Genomic DNA, 21,046 nt, shown 5'->3' with positions numbered 1-21,046 from the left:
ACTTAACTAAATCCCAAAGCTGACCTGCTGGAGGTTTTCTTATCTAGAATGAACTAAGTGAGTATTACAGAGTGATCTCAGTAGTAGCCAAGTGAGCTATGACTTATCTGTGAAGGGAATCCAAAACCCAATTGGTATACCTTCATAACATGGCTAAGGACAAGTTGAGTTTATGTATATTTCTAAAACCAATAGATGGTTTGCAGGACACTTGTTTCTGACATGATTTAAATAAGAACTATGTATCTGAATAATCTGGTTATTTTACCAAATTGTATTTGTTTCTGGATGAATTATTGTTAAAAACCTATTTAACTGGTAAAAATTTGGATTCTTAAGTTTAGAGGAAGAAACAATTTTTAAAATTTCTCAGGCTATGAACAATGGTAACAATTTGATAAACATTTTCTGAGACTTTACTCTGTATTAGATGTTATGACAGGCATTAATGATAGTGGCAGCAGAAAAACAATACTCCGGCCTTCAAAGAGCTCTGTCTAATCAGAGAGACAGCCAGGTAAATACACATTTTTAATTTAAATGTGCTATGAGCTTTAACACAATTACATAGAAAGCTCTGTGGGGACAATGAGGTTGCACATCTAATATTGTAGGTGACACTTTAGATGAACTACTCAGTGGTTGCAAGATGTGCACTAAATCCAGAAGGAAGAGTAAGAATTTCCTACAAGATGAGAGGGAAAAAGGAAGTAAAAGGCAATTTATTTCAGAAATGACATCATATGCTAGACGATAAATTAGAAAACTAAAGGCTATCATTTATGTATCTTCATATTACATTTTACTGTATTATACTGTATGGTATATACAACATAGATTATCCATGCCTTAGTTTTTCATGTGTAAAATTGGCATAATGATAGATTTTTCCAAAAACTACATGTATTAGTATGTATAAAGCACTTAAGAAAATGCCCAGAATATAGCAAATTAATATACATTATTATATTAGCTATTATTTTCATGTTTATTTGTTCTGACTGATATGCCACATTGCAAAAGCACAGGGTGGTTGATCAATGTATTCACTTATTCAGGAATATTTATTGAGCATGTACTATGTTCCAGACATTGGGTATTCAAAAATGAAAAGAGCATACACCTGCCCTCATAGTGCTTAAATTTCTAGTACTGAGATGAAAGAAAGACAAGTAAATCATCATACAAACAGCAAACAATATAAATTTAGAGACTAATAGACATTGAAACAACAGAAAAATACTTGAAGGTGGGCAGGAGATATTCACTTGTCATTGTTGGAGTTCTCCTGGGAGACATAGTAACCTAAATGTGAAAATGAAGCCAGCTTTGTAAAGGCTCAAGATAGGAAAACATTTGATATATCCCAGAAATAGGCAAGAGGCCACTGGGTTTGGAAGACAGAGAATGAGAGGAAGAGAAATAGGAGATGAGGCTGGAGAGACAGCAGAAGCTAGATCACATAGGGCTGGATAGGGGAGGTAAGAAACTTGAATTTCATTTCAAGTGTAATGGAAAGTCTCTTCCAATCAGTCAGTTTTTCAAAAACTTCTTCACCTACCTCACTGTGTCATCAAGCCCCCAATATGACCTGCCTGAACTGTTGGTTTGTTTCTATTTTTCCATTCCTCTTCAAAGGGCAAAGCCATCCTGTTACCAGAAAACCATGGAGGAAATGTCCCAGGTGCCGAATAAAACTCCACAGTTAAAAAAGTGAAAAAGGACCGGGCGCGGTGGCTCACGCCTATAATCCCAGCACTTTGGGAGGCCTAGGCGGTTGGATCACGAGGTCAAGAGATCGAGACCATCCTGGTCAACGTGGTGAAACCCCGTCTCTACTAAAAATACAAAAATTAGCTGGGCATGGTGGCGCGCGCCTATAGTCCCAGCTACTCAGGAGGCTGAGGCAGGAGAATTGCTTGAACCCAGGAGGCGGAGGTTGCGGTGAGCCGAGATTGCGCCATTGCACTCCAGCCTGGGTAACAAGAGCGAAACTCCGTCTCAAAAAAAAAAAAATAAAATAAAATAAAAAATGAAAAAGACAATTCTTGATATCAAGAAACTCATGGCCCGAGGGATAGACAAACACATTAGGAAACATGAAGCCATGGAGTGGTGTGTGTGGCTACTGAGACAGCACAGAGAAAGTGCTTGGGGAGCCTGAAGGACACCCACATTATCCAGGGTGCTGGCCCAGGTCTTCTGAAGAAAGTGGTGAGGATGAGTTACGAGGCAAAGAGAACTGCATGGGAGAAGGCAGCAAGGTGCAGGTTTTCCAGGCAAGGTGAGCATCCTGAGGAAGAGTCCAGAAGCCAGAAAACACAGTGCTTTCTTGAGAAGGAAGGCAATTCAGCATGATTTGAGTTGGAGCCAAGCTCCTTGCTTTAATTCAAATTTTTGTGCTGCTTCTATTTCTTCACATCTTTTTTGACCTTCCTTTCTTCTTGATCCACACTTCTTTATTTGGCCATTACTGCCATCGTTGTTAATCTAATCTTTAATAATAATGATTTTTGGCAAGACGCTGACTCTGAATATTGGTCTCCGCATGTGTAACAATGGGTTACAAATTCATATATTCTGATGAGGTTGTGAAAATTAAATACACACCTCACGGGGTGGGTTATATAATTAATCCATACCTCGTGGGGATGGACACTAGCAGAGCAGCTGCCACGCAGAAAGGGATCAGTGCAGATTTGTCTAGTTGGGATCCTGAGCTATTTTTAAGAGAATGTATTGATGGCTCAATCTCCACAAAACTCTGTACTATTTCGCTACTCTTGTCCACATTTGTCTATTCTTCTTTACCAAAATTGATTCACTGACTCTTTTTTGAAAGCATTCATCTCTTGTGTTGTAACCATCTCTCAGGCATACAAAGTCTTATTTACTATACCTGCAAAACATTTATTTCCTTCATTATCTTAGCATATTTGATGATTCAAATGAATGTCCCTAGAGATGTTTTTCCTATCCCCATTCTTTTTTTGCATCGGATCTTTGAGGAAGTGAGAAATAGAATGGTGATAAACTTATGTCCAAATTTACTGAACAAACACCTATGATGGGACTGTTATGTTCACACTCTGTATGAATCTTTGTGGTTGAAGGCTTAGGGTCAAATTTCCCAGTTTTCTGGAACACTTAGGCAGATGAGGTACAAGTTATATGTCAGGACCGTCAGAGAATCTATTTATTTGGCCACTGGCTAAGATAGGCTAGCTGGCATTGATATCATAGATGAAAACCAAGGTATCACTAAATTTACAACACACCCCAGGCAAGTTTTGTATGCTCGTGATCTCATTTTGCCAACAGTTTCCCTCTATCCCATTCAGCACAAAGATTTGTTTAGAGACACATTTTGTTCCAGACCTTAAGGGATAACTGCTAGCAGTAAATCTTTCGTGTATAAAACTCTTCTGTCCATTGAAATAGTTGCTCCTTGTTCAGCTTTCTTACTGCTAATGTGAATGGAAGTGACTCTGGATGTAAAGGGCACATAGTCTTTTCCTTTACTTCACTATCAGAAGGGGAGCCCATAGTATACAAGAGAAGAAAACCAAAATCCCACCCAAGGTAGCAGTGAGCCATGTTGAGCAGTAGCACACATCCTATCTTATCCCTGCTTTGGTTCTTTGGGATATAAAGCTTCATTTTTGTCTCATTTTAGGGAGCTGGTTTGTATTAAAGTCACATGCAAAATGAGACATCTCCAACATCTACATCAGGAAGTAACTCTAGCTCAAGATAGAGGTCATTGGAGAGGCAACAGATTTGTATTGCTTATTCTGGCTTCTCTTTTCCTGTACTGGAGATCATTTGGAAGAGCTACCAGTGACTTACCCTTTATAAGCAATAAATGTTGAAATAAAAGCGATTGCTTGTTGATTAGCACTTCCCTTGATGAAGTATACAAGTGTCATGTAAAACAAACTGAATCCCGCTCATGATGGATTGAAATGGACATTCCATTGGAGGCTCTTTGAGTCAAGACCACAATGCTTTGGCTCCTAGTTGCTCATGAAGCTTCTAATTGACTTTCATACCACTTACCAATTATTGCTCTCAAGAACAGTCTTTGAAGTCAAACTTTGATAGGCTCCTGCATTTCTAATGCTGAGATTCATTTGATCTGTAGCATGTCATCAATTTTACCCACTAAATTTACTTAGAAGCATCATGGGCTATTTAATGGGAAATTATATTTGAAGAGTTAATATAATATGAAAATCTAAATAGTTCATCATCTGTAAAAATGATCACTTAACTACACTTTTTGAAGAGAATTAGATTACAATATTTACAAAAAGTATATTTTTCAGATTTAGAATGTTTTTGTGTATTAAGTGAATTCTAAAAATATCTGTTGATAGTTACACTGATTTTAAGATTACTCATTGTAAAGCTTTAAAGTACTGAAGTTTATGTAGATATCAAAAGCGTTATTAAAATTATCTTCATATCTTGCATGGAAATATGTTGAATCCTCCATATTTTAAAAGGAAAACAGGGCCGGGTGCGGTGGCTCATGCCTGTAATCCCAGCACTTTGGGAGGCCGAGGCGGGTGGATCACGAGGTCAAGAGATCAAGTCCATCCTGGTCAACATGGTGAAACCCCGTCTCTACTAAAAATACAAAAAATTAGCTGGGCATGGTGGTGCGTGCCTGTAATCCCAGCTACTCAGGAGGCTGAGGCAGGAGAATTGCCTGAACCCAGGAGGCGGAGGTTGCGGTGAGCCGAGATCGCGCCATTGCACTCCAGCCTGGGTAACAAGAGCAAAACTCCGTCTCAAAAAAAAAAAAAAAAAGAAAGAAAGAAAGGAAAAAAAAAGGAAAACAATAGATAAATGGGCTTATTAGTAAAAACGTATTAGAAATAAATACTTATTTTTAATGTATTCTAATTGTGAAAGGTTTATTCCATTGACCATATCTTCCTGAAATTTTAGAGAAATGAGTTCAAAAGCTTTTATATGCATGTTTGTGGCTTACTAAGTAGGAATGCTATCAGCAGACATTTATTTAAAAACCTATCTATAATTATAAGAGTGATCTGACTAATTTCTTCTAGTGGCAAACTGAATCAGAGGCTACTTTTGGAATAACATCAAGAAATTGTATAGAATATTTTGTAAAAGTCAGTTAAGTAGTAATGTTCTGAATTTTTCATCACATTTATATATAAATAAAACAGGATTATATAAATTGCTGAAATAAAGATTGTAGCTATTTCAGTACTCAGAGTACTCTGGATATGCTTGTGAATAAAGAACAAAGGAACATTAATCATACACTATGAGAAAATATGTGTCAATTGTCTTTATCTATATTCACTCACTGACTGAATACATTTTTCACACTGGGGAAATACACAGATGATTAAGCCCAGGGCTTAAGTACATACAGGACATTCTAGAAAAATTTACCAATATTTAGGCTATGGTCCTTAATTTCAAGTTGCTTTAAAAATTAATTTAATATGTTATTTTCTTAGACACTTATATCTTAATTATAGAAATGTTAAATAATACATATAAAGATAAGAATATTATCAATAACCTTCATCACTTGTGTTATGTAGATTTTCAGTCTTTTTAGATGTATGCATCTATCTTTAAACGTCTTTGCTATAGTTTAAGGATTTCTTCTCAGAGAGACCTTAATTGTCTAATTAGGTTTGGGCTACTAGAATAGAAACCTGATTATGTGTAACATTCTGTAATTTTTGGTGTATTTTTAAATTTTTGTCTCTCACACCATAAATAAAAACTCCATGAGCTGGGACTGTATATTTCCTGTTTGTTATTTTATTCCCAGCATTTTATATAGCAGTTCACATAAATGTATGTTCAATTATTTCTTCCACAAGGAGTTATCAAGTGTTTTTAATTGGCATAAAAAAGGCAATAAAATGAAAATACCTGAAAACCCTCAGGTTAATAGTTAGATACTGCATTACAATTCTAGAATCACACCTTTTTATACTGTTGAATTTTTCACACACAAACATGATCTTTTTATAAATATGGTCTTTTTATTTACTCAATGTATTTTTCATTCCTCCAGGTTAATTTTCTTCATCTAAGTCCTACACATTTCTACTTAAGTATTTCATCTCTTTTTGCTGCTTGCTATGGTCAGAATGTTTGTGTCCCTCCAAAATTCATGTTGAAATCTAATGTTCAGTGTGTTGGTATTAAGAGGTGGGAGATCTTTGGGAGGGGACTAGGTCATGAGGGCAGACCCTTCGTGATGGGATTACTGTTCTGACAAAAGAGGACTGAGGGAGTTTGTTTTTCTCTTCTGATATATGAGAAAACATAGTGTAACTTTATGTTTTTGAATTATTCTTTCCCTTGAAGTACTTTTGACACCTTAGACAGAAAAATTAGGTAAAACTGCTGGGCATGGTGGCTGACAATACACCTGAATCCCAGCACTTCGGGAGGCCAAGGTGGGTAGATCACTTGAGCCCAGGAGTTTGAGACCAGCCTGGATAACACAGGAAAACCCTGTCACTACAAAAATAGGACATACCCTCACCAAACAATACATCTGCTGACACCTTGATCTTGGACTTTCCAGCCACCAGAACTGTGAGCAATAAATTGCTGTTGTTTATATATTACTCAGTCTAAGGTATGTTGTTATACCAGTCTGATTGAACTAAGGCACTACTTTAATTAGAACTATATTTTTAGAACAATTTTTAAATAAATTAGCATAAAATATTCACTTCTATGCAATTTTTTTGTTTGTTGCTAATTTCTTTAGTTAATTATGAAAGTTTTTCTACAGATTCTCTTGAGTTTTCCTGGGAGCACATAATATAATATGCACATCATGACAATTTTTTTTTTTTGAGACAGAGTTTCACTCTTGTTGTCCAGGCTGGAGTGCAATGGTACAATCTCGGCTCACCGCAACCTCTGCCTCCCAGGTTCAAGCAATTCTCCTGCCTCGGCCTCCCAAGTAGCTGGGATTATAGGCATGTGCCACCACATCCAGCTAATTTTGTATTTTTAGTAGAGAGAGGGTTTCTCCATGTTGGTCAGGTTGGTCTCGAACTCCTGACCTCAGGTGATCTGCCTGTCTCGGCCTCCCCAAGTGCTGGGATTACAGGCATGAGCCACCACGCCCAGCCACATGATGACACTTTTTATCACCTTCTTTCAAATATTTATGTGACCTTTATTTTTCCTGTTTCTGCATTGGCCAGCGTATTTTGAGTAATTTGGGAGGCTGACATGGGAGGATCCCCTGAGACCAGGGAGGTTGAGGTTGTAGTGAGCCATGACTGCATCACTGCACTCCAGTTTGGTCAGCCTGGTGACAGGAGTGAGGAGTGAGAGCTGTCTCTCCAAAAAAAAAAAAGAAAAGAAGAAAGAAAGAAAAGAAAAAAAAACTGAAGAAAAAGGATCCAAGACTTTAAAAAGAAACAGATAGATGTTTTCCAACTGTGGATTGACTAAGATGACAGACTGCTTAATCCTCTTCTAAGAACCATTTGCTTATTTGTTCACTTCCTAATTGCATATGTCTGCCTAAATAAGACCCAAGAAACGCCCTGTGCCACTACCTTTCTATCTATAACTATGCTTCTTATTAATGAAATGACTTTTCCGAAATGGTTGTTTGCTGATTCTTTCCTTTATATACTGTCATTTAATACTTTTAGGGCTTGAGAATTTCCATCCACTTTTCAAAGGTTTTGAGTTGAGACTTCACAGAAAACTGAATACAAAGGCACTTCTACTATATCCTGATCAAAGTATCATCTGAAAATTAGCTACCATTGAATTTCAAATATAAATATAGGAAAATAGTCAATCTAATATTATCTTTATAATCCAAAAGGAAACTAGAAAGGCCTTTATAACAGATACAAATAAGATAATTAAAAATTAAGTTCTATACTTCTCTGAACTGCCTGGCAATTGCTCTCTTTTGACAAAATGCTTTAAACTCTTTATTTTTGCCATTTGAGGTTCTCTCTCTTAAGAGTTATTTTGTCCTTATTAGTTGTCCTTCCTTCTAGCTTACTTGGCTTACATTCCTTGGCTGTGTCCCTCCAGCCCTTTCACAGAGTCTTTCTGTACCCCCAAGTAATTAGCTTGGATAATTTGCAAATAAAGATTTGAAAAATAGACGTGAAGTGTAAAGACACTATCCCAGCCACACATTATACCCATACAACTTATTCCTATATGTAATTCACAGTATTTTTCCCCAGTTCCACTGCTTTAGGAGAAATGAATCAGACTGTGTTAACAAAGAACAGTTCCATGTAGGATGCACCTGTACAAACGTGTGCAAATATTCCCACATTCCACAGTTCAATGGTGTTCTGATTCATTTAGGTGCTAAAATTTTAATTCACATACAATATTTCCAGGTAAACAGTTCCAAAATTTTTTGATTTTGATTTGTCTTAAAATGTTTCTAAGTAAGCAATTCCAAAATTTTGATTTTGATTTTTTTTTAATATTCTGGCCCAACTTCACTGAAAAAGAGAAGGCAGAATAGTAAATCCTCCTGAATCTATCAGCAATGGAGAGGACGGTAGGGTCTCATTTTCATTTATGCTGTCAGGTTGATGGATTAGCTTTTATTATACATGGTTTATGTGCCAAACGATGTCTTTTGATTCAAATTCAAGGAAAACAGCAAGAATCTTGAATGATGAAGGTTCTGAAAGAGTTGTTATTTCTGGCCCTTTGATAGAAGTAAAGAGAGACTCATAGCTAAAGAACTTCAAAGTCTCAAAATCAACTTCACATGTAGTTTACTCATTGAGTGTGACATAATATGAGAAGTCAAAGCTAGTCATGATTCAGTGGAGTTTGACAAAGTTTCTCTGTGTTCACTTAGCTAAAAACCTTCTTTCTCTGTGTCTCAGGTGCTGAGATGTCTATGCAGGCAAGTCTGAGGTCAGCCTCCCAGAGTCTTGGAGAAAAGCATACAAGCATTCCTGAACACTCTGAGAGGTGCAGAAAAATGGCTGAGCAGACAGACATCAGGGCTGGCATGGAGACTGAGGATCACAGCAGAGCATGAACCTAACAGCTGGCTGCTGTGTGGGGATATCACTATCAGCAGAAGATGCAACAAGACAGGGGCCAGTGCTCAAGGCCAGAGAGACAGGTTTTCAGGGGCCAGAGGGGGCAGCGGTGAGCATAGGAGACAGTCTTCTCCACTTTGATTATAAGGCAATGTGTAAGGCACCTGAGGAATTCAGATTACAACCAGGGAGAAAAAAATCATAGGTATGAGGTGGGATGTATCCTGCATGGATAGAGTAGATACCCCAGATTGTTCTACCAGAGTTGACAGAATTACCTTGAATAAATAAGAAGGCACTTTATGACCAAGAGTCTCATGGGCTAAGTTTAAGTACAGAGAAATAAAGTTATATCTTTATACACTTGGGTGTATGACAATGTAAAATGCCACCATTATACTTCCCAGTGGACTATAGCATGCAGAAAGCAGAAAGAAACCAAAAGCCTGTTTTTTGTCCCCCATTTCATAGTAAACAGCAGAAATTATTCCCTTTATTAATCTAAGCATGTACCAGTCTGTAGGTTCATAATGAGAAACAACTTTTTGTTCTTTGATTTTTTACGAAAATATAGAATTTACAACACAAACCCTTTTTGGTTCATGTTTTATTCCACCTTCTTTTAGCTAGATTTGAATGAAGGCCAAATAAACCTATGTATGGAATAACTGTGTTAACTCTACAGTATTTTTGAACATAAATTTTTCATGGTATAGTTCCAGCTATCATTGGTGATATTGATATGAAGGTCAGATTTACTGAGAGGTAATGTTCAGCCTTGGAAGCATCACCAAAATGTGTATATAAGGCCTTTGTCCACTAATGAGCGTCTTTTCATGTAACTGGTTTTGTAAAGCCTTACACTGTGAATGGACTGTCAATCAACTCGGAGCTGGACCGAAGCCTTCAGATGGCTGTATCCATGGCAACATGCCAAAAATGGCGACGCAAATTAATCCATTTGTGTGAAATTCTCAGTGAGAGTCCACTTTCATCCTTCAGAAACTACTGTTAGGAAGTCTGATGATAATGTAAAATACTGAGCAAAAGCAAAATACTGCTGGATGATCCACAGGATCTTCTCCCCGTAAACATTGGGACTTCTTTTCCTTTTTATCTGCCAGAGATGACACAGTGCAGTTGGGGGTGTAATATTGCCACTGTAATGTTCTTTTTACAAAAAAGTTACATTAATTTAATGCTCACATGTAGGCTTCTTTTTCACCTTCTTTCATAATACCATCTAATCAGCCTGGAAAATAAGTACAATGATTTACACAGTGGTACAAAATTAAAAGTCATCTTTTATTGTGATGCTTTATTGCTAATAGTATTTGTATAGCATGTAGCATGAGAGATACTTCCAGCATCGAGTTTGAAATTAATTGTTAGCTTCCTGTTACATGAACAGAGGAAGCTAAGTCTTTGTCTCTTAGAAAAGTTCTTTAAAAAAAAAATCATTGTTCCTTGTCTTGTTAGATCATGCATTAGTCCTACATCTATACAATTTGCTTTTCAAATGTCATATCTTAAAAAAAATATTTTGCCTCTGTTTGGATGAATTTACTTAAAACAAAATTACAAATTGTATTGTTAAAATTATTTGATGAAAATGTAACTTTTCACAAGCTAAACATGTAGGGCAGATACTGCCTTGTATTTTAAAATTTACATTAATTAATCAAAGATAGCCAAGTGAAAGCATAAGTGATGTGTCTTGTGTCTACTTGTTACTCCTTTCTCGAGGATTTGAGCTGTATTTTTACATACAGAAAAAAGCATTATTTTCTATCATGTTTGTAAGGCTGGTTGCCTTGCCTGGAGCTCAGACGTACACCCCCCCACTTTTGTCTGAAAGCTTGAACGTGCTCCGGCATGTTCCGTTCTCCCCTTCTTGCACAGCCTGGCCTTCCCTTAAAAAACAAAGTATGCAAACGGAGTCTTGTGATTCTAGCCAATAGCAGCTGAGTCTTTCTAGCCAATAGCAGCCGAGTCTTTCTAGCCAATAGCAACTGAGTAATTCTAACCAATAGCAGCCAAGTCCTGTATGCAAACAAAGGCTTGTAACCTTACCCAATAGTAGTCCTGCTCTCCCATAACCAATCGAGCTCCTTCACTCCCTATAAAACCCCACATCTGAGAGGAGTCTGTGCAACTCCTCCGGCCCCTCTTGTCAGACCGCAGAACCTCGCCCAGGAGCCTGAATAAACACTTCATATTGGATCTTCTTGTGTTGGCCTCAGTTTCTTCTTTTTAAACTCAGCAAGAACCCAAAAACAAACCTTACAAGTGGTGCCGAAACCCGGGAGGAGTTGCAAGACCCCTCCTGGGGGAAACTGACTCCTCCACACAAAGCCAGACCGGGGAGCCACCATTTCACCACAAGGTAAAACTGTTGCCCACCAACCCACCAGCTCTTCTTGGAGAGTCCCTGTCCGAAACCACTACAATGTCAGGGATTCCTGTTGGGGGTCTGGGACTCTGGCAGTGGGTCCAGGACTCTGGCTGCCTGCCATGGGTCCAGGACTCTGGCTTCCTGCCGTTGAGTCTGGGACTCCGGCTTAGGACCTGAGTGTAAGAGGAGACGTCCCTACACTCTTGTCCTCTCCCCGTGATGGGTTTTTTAGGATCAGGAATTTGAGAGAGACGTCCCCATTTTCCTGAACCCTCACCAGTGACTGAGGTATGGGTACTCAGAAGCCCCGTTCAAGCAGCCCTGCCTTACGGCAGAACCAACCCCCCCGGCTTATACCAAAATCTTTATTTTGAACTAGCCCATTGGCATAAAAGGCTCCCATTAAGTAAGAAACTATTTTTGGTTTCTTTCTTTTTCTGTTTCTCTCTCTTTTTTTTCTCTCTTTTCTTCTCTCTCTCCCTCTCTTATATGTGGTGCTGTCTTTATTGTAGCCTCTAATTTTGCCATGTGGCAGATAGTCCTAGCCCTGTCTTTTTTTGTTTTTTTTTTTTCTTCCTGATTATAATCATTGTAAACCTGCAGGCTTTCTGGTATCTTCGTTCCCGCCCCACCCTCTGTTCCTCTTGCACCACTGCCCAGGTGCTCCTTGTCTGAGGAACTCTCCTGTCCGCTGGCCCGACCCAATAATCCTCCACCCTATGACAGACCTCAACTTGCCTCAGCTCCTCCACCTCCTAATTACAACCTGGCCTCTCCTGTTAGTGCTCACACCTGCTCACGCTGTGCTCCTAACGACACCTCCCAGCAGGCATGCAAAGCACAGCCCAGAAGGTAGTTAATTATGATAAGCTGAGGGAATAACTCAGGGCCCTACTGAAAACCCTGCCGCCTTTCTCGACCGACTAACTAACGCTATGATCCTCCATACCCGGCTGGATCCGGCCTCTTTAGCGGGGGCTACAGTTCTAGCCACCCACTTCATCTCCCAGTCGGTGGCTGATATAAGGAGGAAACTTTAAAAAGCTGAGGAGGGCCCCCAAACTCCGATACGGGACTTGGTAAACATAGCATTTAAAGTTTTTAATGGCTGAGAGGATAAGGCTGAGGCCACCCGACAGGCCTACTTATGGCAGAAGGTAGGCCTCCAAACCTGACCTCTTGTAGCAGCCCTGAGGCTGGCAGCCCCCCAAACATCCGGTGGGGGAGGTCCATCGAAACCCTTCCGAAAGGCTCCAAGGGCCGGGACCAGGCCCTGTTTCAGATGTGATCAAGAGGGACATTGGGCCCAGCAGTGCCCCTGTCCTAGTCCAAACTGCAAGCAGACTGGACACTGGAAGGTTGATTGTCCATCCTGGACCACAGGCCCACTCCCTGCACCTCTATGTGAGGAGCAGGCTGGTCCACAGGAAGCAATCCCTTTGCCTGAATTTCTTGGCCTTCTGGACGACTGATGCAGCCTGGACTCGAGGACACCCATCACCCTTGCCAAGCCCAGGGTAAAGCTGCAGGTAGCAGGTAAGTCCATTTCTTTCTTAGTGGATATGGGAGCTAACTATTCTTTCCTACTCAGGGCCTAGTATACCTTCCCAGGTCTCAGTCCTTCTTTACTATTCCTCTACACTCTGAGTCTTACTTTCTCTTTGAAAATCCTTTAGTCAGCCTTCATCCCACTTCTCTACTCAACTCAGCTACTTTATTTCCTCTTCCATCCCATTCCCCCTCCACAGCCCATTCCTGTCCTAAACTAATGGATACATTTGTTACACCTTGGGAGGGCCTGTCTAACCTTCCTCTCTCTAGCCCAGACCTTACCTTTTCACCTCAGGAGGATACTTTTGGTGTAATGGGACCCTAACCAAGGGTATAAGTGCCTCTCTCCCCTCCCACTGTATGCCCATTACTCTAGTCTCGTGGTTGGAGGTATACGATCAAGCTGAGCTCCTATCTCTCCTTATGCTTCCCTCTGCTCCCCAAAACAAATGAGCAGTCTGTCTCCCGATAGTTGATGGTCTGTCTCTAGCATCCTCGCTAGCAGCAGTGGGACTTGGGAGCAGTATCCTAGGGTACAGTGTCACTTCAGCTGCCCAACTGGAAGATAAGCTCTGTGTGGCCATTGAAGCATCAGCCGCCTCTCTGGCCTCCCTCCAGTGACAAATCATATTACTAGCCCAAGTAATTCTCCAAAACGGATGGGCCCTTGACCTATTAACGGCAGGAAAAGGAGGTTCCTACAAGCTCGTATGCGAGAAATTGGACGACTGGCTGTCAACCAAATGCTGCTTCATCCCTTCGTCTGATTCACGGTTGAGGCACCAGCCGATTGACCTGTCCCCCTTACTTCGCCCCTATTCAGTGGGGAGTAGTCAGACAGAGCGGCACCCTCTATCATCAAAAGGTTGGAATGTAAGGCTGGTTGCCTCACCTGGAGCTCAGACGCACACCCCCCGCCTTTTGTCCTAAAGCTCGGACATGCTCGGGCATGTTCCCTTCTCCCCTTCTCACACAGCCTGGCCTTCCCTTAAAGAACCCAGTATGCAAGCGGGGTCTTGTGATTCTAGCCAATAACAGCCAAGTCTTTCTAGCCAATAGCAGCCGAGTAATTCTAACCAATAGCAGCCAAGTCCTATATGCAAACAAAGGCTTGTAACCTTACCCAGTAGTAGTCCTGCTCTCCCATAACCAATCAAGCTCCTTCACTCCCTATAAAACCCCACGTCTGAGAGGAGTCCATGCGACTTCTCCAGTCCCTCCTGTCGGACCACAGAACCTCGCCCGGAAGTCTGAATAAACCCTTCATATTGGATCTTCTTGTGTTGGCCTCAGTTTCTTCTTTTTAAACTCGGCAAGAACCCAAGAACAAACCTTATGATGTTGTTCTTAGCTTTTTAAAGTCATTGGCTACTTTGAGAATCTAGACATCTATGAGAAATACACATAAGTATGTTCATAAATTTGCTTGCAGGTTCAGATGATCCATGGACCACAGGTTAAGAAGACATTGACCAGCCTGGGTGTGGTGGCTCATGCCTGTAATCCCAGCACTGTGGGAGGCTGAGGCAGGTGGATCACCTGAAGTCAGGAGTTCTAGACAAGCCTGGCCAACATGGCGAAACCCTGTCTCTACTAAAAATACAAAAATTAGCCTGGCATGATGGCGCATGCCTGTAATCTCAGCTACTCAGGAGGCTGAGGCAGGAGAATCACTTGAACCCAGGAGGCGGAGGTTGCGGTGCACCGAGATTAAAAAAAAAAAAAAACGAAAAATGATGTTGGTCAAATTGGTGTTGAAAATTTTCTCTAAAACTTTGAATGGAGACTTCCAGTTTCAGTCCCAACACTTAAAAAGCTTGGAAGTTGTCACTTCCATACTTAAAACAAGAAAAAAATGAACAGAGGAAAATCGATGGCTTTTCTTGGCCTTAGCAGAGAACTGTATTTGCAGGGCAAATTGCTACTTTCAAAACCAGAGAGAGCAGTAAATCTAGAGAATCAGAGCTGAGATCTATTTACACAGAGCAGAAGCAGCTCCACAAGCTGGGAAGAACACTGAAATGGCATTTCTAATAAATTGCTGGAGGCCAAGAGTAGACTAAGTCTAGAGTGAGAAACTCCTGGGGGCTACAATCTGATGAAACTTCCAAACCATCTTAGTTTACTTTAATAAATTTTGTCAGCTTTTCATGATGCTAATCCAAAAAAATTCCTGTTACAGCTTTGGCAGGGGAAGGGGAGGAGTGATCATTGTGAAACACTCCCAGAATGTTCTGTATAGCATAGACCCTCTCTTCAGGAGAAAAAACCTTACCTAACTCCTATCCCATAGGGAAGCACTTTCCCCCTACTCTTGCCCCTTCTAGCCTTCTAGCTCATGTAAGGTGGGAAAACAAGGTATACTACTGGAAAAACACTTGCGAAGGTCACAACCCAGAGATGCACACAGACTGAGCTTTAATCATAAGATTATAGAATGCTTCTCCCACAAAAACATTGTTATATTAATGAATAATAACAATGAATTACAGCTGAAAGAGTTGGAAGACACACAATCTCCCTGAGGAAGGGTTTTTAGAGGAGCCCAAAGCAAGAGAAGAGAAAAAATCAAGGATAATAGCTGCAGCCTCTGGCACCTGAACAACAGCAAACATTAAACAAAGCCCAGCTCCTAGACAGATGAATGTAAATCTTCACATTAAAGGTCCATTTACCTCTGTTCTTATTACCCAATGTGTCAAATTATAAAGCATTATAAATGGAAGAACGACCCATAATCCGAATAAGCCATGTAAGCATTAGAACCAGACTCAGATAGAACACAAGTGTTGGAATTGTAAGGCAAGAAAATGTATATAACTATGGTAAACAACAATCAAGAAAAGTTAAATAATGTAAGAAGAGAAAGAACTCCACTTACAACACTAGGCAGATCACTGAGGCGGAAAATAAACAAAGAAACTCTGGACTTATCTGGACTCTAGACCAAATGGACCTAATAGATATGTATAGAGCATGCTACCAACAACTGTAAATATACACTTTTTCATTTATGCATAGAACATCCTCCAAAATTAACCATAAAGCAAGTCTCAACAAACTCAAAAAAATTGAAATCATATCAGATATTTTTTCAGACCACAGTGGAATATACTTAGAAATCAAAACCAAGAGAAACTCTTATAACTATACAAATATTGGAAACTAAATAACTTGCTCTGGAATGACTTTTGGGTAAACAATAAAATTCAGGCAGAAATAAAAAACTATTTAAGATGAATGAAAATGGAAACACAACATACCCAAACCTCTGTGAAAGCAGTGCAAGGCAGAAAATTTATAGCATTAAATGCATACATCAAAAAGATAAGAAAATATCAAATTAGCAACTTAACATCACACATAAAGGAACTAGAAAAGCAAGAACAAACCAAACACAAAGCTAGCAGAAGAAATAACAATATGAGAGAAGAACAAAGTGAGATTGAGACCCCCCAAATTAATACAGACAGTAAATGAAATCAAAAGTTAGTTCCTTGAAAGGATAAAGAAAATTGGTAGACTACTAGGTAGATTAACCAAGAAAACAAGAGGGACAATTCAGATAAACACAATCAGAAATGAGAAACGTGACATTATAACTGACATCACAGAAATGCAAAAGATTATTAGAGACTGCTATGAATATCTTTACGCTCACGAACTAGAAAACCTAGAGGAAAATTCCTGGAAACATACAACCTCCCAAGATTGAGCCAGGAGGAAACAAAAATCCTCAACAGAACAATAATGAGTAATAAAATCAAAAGAGTAATAAAAAATCTTCAAACAACAGCAACAAAAAAGCCCAGTAATAGACAGATTCATAGCTAAATTTTACCAGACATATAAAGAAGAGCTGGTACCAATATTAGTGAAACAATTCTGACAAACTGAAGATGAGAGATTCCTCCCTAAAGCATTTTATGAAACAAGTATCACCCTGCTACTAAAATCAAACAAGAACATAACAAAAAAAGAAAACCACAGGCCAATATCCCTGATGCACATAGAGGCAAAAATCCTCAATGCAATACTAACAAATCCCATCCAACAGCATATCAAAGAGATAATTCATCACTATCCGGTAGGTTTTAATCCGGGGATGCAAAAATGGTTCAACATACACAAATCTATAAATATGATTCACCATGTTAACAGAACTGAAAACAGAAACCATATGATTTTCTCAATACATGCAGAAAAAAACTGATAAAATCCAACACCCCTTCATGATAAAAAAAAAAAAAAAACAAACAAAAAACCAAAAACCTCAACAAACTAGGCATCGAAGGAGCATACCTCTAAATAATGAAAGCCACTTAGGACAAAGTTGAAAGCATTCCCCCTATGAACTAAAGCAGGACAAGGAGGTACATTCTCACTACTCTTATTCAACATGAAAGTGAAAATCCTAGGAGTTAAAATCCAGAGTAATCAGGGAACAGAAAGAAATATATGGCATCCGAATCAGAAAAGAGGGAGTTAAATTATCTTTGTTAGCTGAAGGCATGATTGCATACCTATAAAGCCCTTAAAACCATCCCCAAAGACTCCTAGACTTGATAAACAACTTCAGTAAAGTTTCAGGATATAAAATCAGTGTACAAAAAAGTAGCATTTCTAAATACCAATAACATTAAAGCTGAGAACCCAATTGGGAACTCAGACCCATTTACAATAGTCACATAAATATATCTAGGATCACATTTACCCAATGAGGTGAATGATCTCTATAAGGAGAACTAAAAAATATCATTAAGATGTCCATATTGCCCAAAGCAGTTTATGGATTCAGTGCAAAATACTAACATCATTTTTTACAGAATTGGAAGAAACAATGGAATAAAAAAGAGCCTGGAATAGCCAAAGTAATCCTAAGCAAAAGAACAAATCTAGGGGCATCACATTACCTGACTTCAAATTATTTTACAAGGCTATAATAACTAAAGCAGTGTGGTACTTTGACAAAAGTAGACATATAGATCAATTCAACAGAATAGAGAACCCAGAAATAAATCCACATTTCTACAACCAACTGTTCTTCAATGACGTCCACAAAAGTAAGCAATGGGTAAAAGACTCTTTATTCAACAAATGATGCTGGGAAAATTGGCTAGTCATATGCGGAAGAATGAAAATGGACTCCTATCTCTCACCATATTGAAAAATTAATTGAAGATGAATTAAAGATTTAAACATAAGACCTGATAATGTAAAAAATCTAGACAAAAACTTAGAAAAATACACTTCTGGACATTGACCTAGGCAAGTAATTTATGACTAAAACCTCAAAAGTTAATGCAACAAAAACAAAAGTAGGCAAATAGAACTTAAACCAAAATCTTCTGCACACCAAATAGAGTAGACAGACAATGAACAGAATGGGAGAAAATATTTGCAAATTATGCTTTGAACAAATAACTAATACCCAGAATCTATATGGAGCTCAAACAGTTCAACAAGAAAAAAAAAAACTCATTAAAAAGTGGGTAAAGGCAAAAAGTCATTTCTCAAAACAAGACAAACAAATAGCCAAGACAAATAAAAAAAGTGTCAAATCATTCATCATCAGAGAAATGCAAATTAAAATCCCAGTGTGATACCATCTCACACCCGTCAGAATGGCTATTATAAAAAAGTCAAAAAACAATAGACATTGGCATGGATGCAAAGAAAATTGACTGTTTTTACACTCTTGGTGGGAACCCAAATTAGTTTAATTTCTACGGAAAAAAGTATAAAAATTTATCAAAGAACTAAAAATTGAGCTACCATTTGACTCAGGAATCCCAAAGGAAAAAAAATCATTACATTTAAAAAAAACACCTGGACTCATACGTTTATCACAGCACTATTCAAATTAGCAAAGTTGTGGAACCAACCTGTTTCCATCAACAATTGACTAGACAAAGAAAATGTATTATATATACACCATGGAATACTATACAGTCATAAAAAAATAAAATCATGTCCTTTGCAGCAGCACGGATGGAACTGGAGTCCACTATCTTGGGATAGATAACTCAGAAATAGAAAATCAAATACCACATGTTCTAACCTATAAGTGGGAGCTAAATAATAGGTGCACATAGACATAAAGATAGAAATAAATGACAATAGGGACTTTAAAAAAGGGGGAAGTCTCAAGGGGAGTGAAGGTTGACAAATTATCTATTGGGTACAATATTCATTATTTGGGTGATGGGTATACTAGAAGCCCAAACCTCACCATTGTGCAACATAGGCATGTAACAAACATATATGCACCTCCTTAATCTAAAATAAAATTTAAAAATTTTTAAAAAGGAAATTCTAGAAATTTTGAAAAGTTAGTGTAACGTAATTGAAATATACCTTTGATAAGCTCATTAGTAGACCAAACACAGCTGAGGAAAGAATCAGTAAGATCAACTGAAGACAGATCAACAGAAACATTCCAACTGAAATATATAAGGAAACAATAATGAAAAAAGTGGAAAAGAATTCAGATAAATTACCAAGCTTGTAATATAGATGTAATTGGAAGGAGTACTGGAAGGAGAAGAATGAAAGTATCAGGAGACATATTTGAAATAATAACCAAGAACATTCTGAAATTGAGAACAGCTATAAAACCACAGATCCAGGAAGCCAGAGAATACAAAGCAGGATAAAAACACACACACACACACACAAACAAGAACAACAAAAGCGATGACACTAGGTGTATCATATTCAAACTGCAAAAAACAAAGAGAAAATCTTGAGAGAAGCCAGAGGGAGAAAAATTACTTTACTTATATAGAAACAATAACAAGATTTCTAGTAGAGTTATTGTCAGAAACTATGCAAGTAAGAGGATAGTAGTGAAAAATATTTAAAGTATTGAAAGAAAATAATTCGCTAACTAGAAATCAATATACAGTGAAATTATCACTCAAAACAGAAAGAGAACAAAAACCTTCTCAGACATATAAAAAACTGAGAAACTTTGCCAGAGACCTTCCCTAAAAGAAATGTTAGAAAAAGTTCTTCAGGGAGAATGCAAATTATATAAATGAGAAACTCAGATCCTCATAAAGAAAGAAATAGAATTAGAGAAGAAATAAATGAAGGTAAAATAATGTTACTTATTTATTTATTTATTTATTTATTTATTTATTTAATTGCATTTTAGGTTTTGGGGTACATGTGAAAAACATGCAAGATTGTTGCATAGGTGCATACGTGGCAGTGTGATTTGCTGCCTTCCTCCCCTTCACCTATATGTGGCATTTCTCCCCATGCTATCTCTCCCCAACTCCCCACCCCCTGACCTGGTAGATATTAAACCAACTATTTTATTTGTTTGTTTGTTTGTTTATCTATATATAATTGCACTTTAGGTTCTGGGGTGAATGTGCAGATCATGCAGGATTGTTGCACAGGTACACACATGGCAATGTGGTTTGCTGCCTCCATCCTCGTGTCACCTATATCTGGCATTTCTCCCCATGTTATCCCTCCTCAACCTCCCCACCCACCACTGTCCCTCCCATATTCCCCCCCAACAGACCCCAATGTGTGATGCTCCCCTTCCTGTGTCCACGTGTTCTCATTGTTCAATACCTGCCTAATGAGAACATGCGGTGTTTGATTTTCTCTTCTTGTGTCAGTTTGCTGAGAATGATGGTTTCCAGATTCATCCATGTCCCTACAAAGGACAGGAACTCATTGTTTCTTACAGCTTCGTAGTATTCCCTGGTGTATATGTGCCACATTTTCCTTGTCCAGTCTATCATTGACGGGCATTTGGATTGGTACCAGGTCTTTGCTATTGTAAACAGTGCTGCTATGTTAACAGTCTTAATATACCAGTTAAAAGTCAGAAAACATCACAATGGGATTTGAGAAAAGACCCAATTATATATTTTCTATACGAAATCCAACTTAAGCATAATAATTCAGATAGGTTATAAAAAGCAAAAGGTCTATCTTGTTAATGCTAATCAAAAAAGGATGAAATAGCTGTATCAATTTAACAAAAAGCAGATTTTAGAAGGAAAAATTT

The sequence above is a fragment of the Aotus nancymaae genome, unplaced genomic scaffold (genome assembly GCF_030222135.1).
Source record: "Aotus nancymaae isolate 86718 unplaced genomic scaffold, 86718_ANA_hifiasm-v0.15.2.pri h1tg000115l, whole genome shotgun sequence".
In the NCBI taxonomy this organism is placed as follows: Eukaryota; Metazoa; Chordata; class Mammalia; order Primates; family Aotidae; genus Aotus; species Aotus nancymaae.
Note: the sequence above shows the minus strand (reverse complement) of the source record.